Genomic DNA, 2,932 nt, shown 5'->3' with positions numbered 1-2,932 from the left:
TGATCAAGAGTGAGCTTTTTAATACTCGAGTTATTAAGTTCTAGGGAACTTTGCCTAGTGACCTAAGGCTTTTATAGTCTGGGATCCGCTAACCTAACGCTCGCTACATGGGTATTATTGCATAAGTCTTTTGGGACCACATTCATTGCACGGTCAAATAAGCATCTTTGCTATGTGTTCAATAATAGTGTGAATCCTTGTATAACTCTAGTAGAAAGGAGGTGTTGTGAGTCATAATGCGTTTATTGTCTATTCTGTTTATAAATTTTTGATTGTTTCGATGATAGATAAGTTATGGTTATTGATCTAGTATCGAGAGATATCTGTTAAGCATTCTACACACGCACGTTTCTGGTTTATGAGTTGGTTTGTGGGACTTATTCGAGTTCTGTTTAAAATTATTGCATTCTTCGAGGCATTGGCTTATTCATTTGGTTATGGTTATTCTGAAGGGATCGATTGCATTATCATTTAGTTGCATTCACGTAGTTGCATTCATGCATTAGGTTTGTTTTGAAGTTTTGAGTCAAATTATGCTTGAGGACAAGCATCGATTCAAGTTTGGGGGTGTGATAAGTGGATTTTATATCCACTTGGAACGCTTTAATACAAGCTTAAATTGGTGTTTTGGACTCAAGCTGTTGGTATTTTGATGTGTTTTTATGTTATTGCATTTCAGGTATCAATTATATGAAGAAAAGAGCTTTTAAAGGAAATATGATAAAAAGTGATCATAATCGGAAGCCAAGGCCATTTTAAAGTTGTAGAGAATCTCAATAGCTTCGCGTGGGCAGTTGAATCGCCTAATTCTGACGAGTAGAACTCAAGTTATGGCCAAAACAAGATTCATCAGAAATTTTTCCAGACAGGAGCTGAGCGCCCGCCCAGGAGAGCTGAGCAGCCGCCCAGGAGAGCTGAGCGCCCGCCCAGAGAGCTGAGCGGCCGCCCAAGACGCGGCTGGTAGCTGATTTCGCTGAAAAAGCCTTTTTTAGTGGAATTTGACGATTTTAAGGGTCCAGGTCCACTAGGGGTGTATATATACTTAAAAAAAGGGTTTTCATCATCCAGGAAGATTGGGATACCAAGGAGAAGACCTAGAAGCACAGAACAACTCTGAAAAAGAAGATCTTGTTTTCAACTTGTGATTCTATGAATTAGTTGTAACTTTGGATGCTCGTTTTCGTTCTTGTTGAACCTAGATCTCGTTTATTCGTACTTTAATTATTATTCATTTTATTAAGACCTTATTTTATACCATGCTTTCATTGGAACCCATGGTGATGATGAGTTTGATTATGAACTAATTGTTATCATGGGATTCTAGCGGATTTACTTATGAATTTCAATAATTATTTTGTTTCGATATCTTGGTGTGTGGTGAATGATTGATATCCTAGTATTGTTTGTGCTTATTCATCTTAAATGCGTAGCTAACATATAAGATAGCGTGTTAATCTCTATTGAAGCGACAGTGAATATAGAGGTTTAGAACTTGCCATGCTAGCATAGTTCATGTATGTGTATGCATGATTCATAGGTAACTCTAACCGTTTTACTTGCCCTATATAATCATTATGGATAACTTGTGCTTAAACCGTTATGTTGTCAAATTCTATAGACATATGGGGTCTCAATATAATTGGTGCCTATTCAGCTTCTATCTCTTTTGTGGATGTCTGGTAGAATGGTACTCGTGCAACGAAAGTTGGCGTTTATCAGTTTCGTGTTATCTGATTAGTGTCATCACCGTCACATGCTAAGGTTAAGAACAATAAGGCTATTGACTGAAGTATTTAATGAAGTTAGAATCCCCTGTTTGTCATATATAGTAATTTAACCTCAATTTTCTTAGTTAATGGTATTTAGTATAATCTCTTAGTTAAATAAAAACCCAATTTGTTATTTGTCTTAACATTGAGCGATAACCATACATTGTTGCATAGGTGCATAAATTGAACTTAACCTAAACCAGTCTCTGTGGGAACAAATCTGATTTATATCTTATACTACTTGCGAACACGTATACTTGCGTGAATATTAGCGCGTGTTTTCGCCCTAACAAGTTTTTGGCGCCGCTGCCGGGGACTCGGTGTTAATTGTTAGTTTATGTGCTTGTCATCAGTGGTTGTTAAAGTTCACTGACTTGGATTCTTTTACTTTCACGGTTTATTTGTTTGTTTTTCAGGTACTCATTACAATGGGAGATCCATCAGCACGAATGAGATCCTTGATGGATTTTTCTCAACCCAAGATCAATGACATTCAATCTAGCATTATCCGGCCAGCTATCACAGCTAATACCTTTGAGATCAAGCCTGGCATAATTCAATGGGTGCAGAATTCAATCCAGTTTGGGGGTTCTCCAACTGAAGATCCCAATATGCACATTAGGGATTTCATAGAGATCTGCGACACCTTCAGGTTCAATGGTGTTTCTGAAGATGCTGTGAAGCTGAGACTGTTCCCATTCTCTCTATGGGACAAGGCTAAGAGCTGGTTACACTCTCTACCAGCTGGCTCGATTACTACTTGGGAAGATCTTGCTCAGAATTTTCTTACTAAATTCTTTCCTATGGCGAAGACAGCTGCAATCAGGAATGCTCTTACTCAATGTGCGCAGCAAACGGGAGAATCGCTATGTGAAGCTTGGGAGTGCTACAAGGAGATGCTTAGGAAGTGTCCTCATCATGGAATGCCTGATTGGATATTCATCATTTGTTTTTAAAATGGATTGGGAGCACAGTCCAGCCCCATGCTCGATGCAGCAGCAGGTGGAGCATTATGGGCAAAGAGCTATAAGGAAGCTTATGATCTAATTGAACTGATGGCTGCTAATGAATATCAGTATCCAACCCAGAGATGTCCACAGGGCAAGGTAGCAGGAGTTCTTGAAGTGGATACAGCTACGGTTATCACTGCTCAACTAAAGGCA

General features: G+C 38.8%; 1 non-coding gene across 1 annotated transcript; it reads right to left on the bottom strand.

Annotated features, from left to right (window-relative positions):
* Positions 1-2,587: 2,587 nt before the first annotated feature.
* Positions 2,588-2,694, bottom strand: LOC141688695 (small nucleolar RNA R71). The gene has a single exon (XR_012562128.1). It is a non-coding gene; the product is annotated as a small nucleolar RNA R71 (small nucleolar RNA).
* Positions 2,695-2,932: the final 238 nt, after the last annotated feature.

The sequence above is a fragment of the Apium graveolens genome, chromosome 9 (genome assembly GCF_009905375.1).
Source record: "Apium graveolens cultivar Ventura chromosome 9, ASM990537v1, whole genome shotgun sequence".
NCBI lineage: Eukaryota > Viridiplantae > Streptophyta > Magnoliopsida > Apiales > Apiaceae > Apium > Apium graveolens.
The sequence above is the reverse complement of the archived record's forward strand: the minus strand, read 5'-3'. Positions and strand labels throughout refer to the sequence as shown.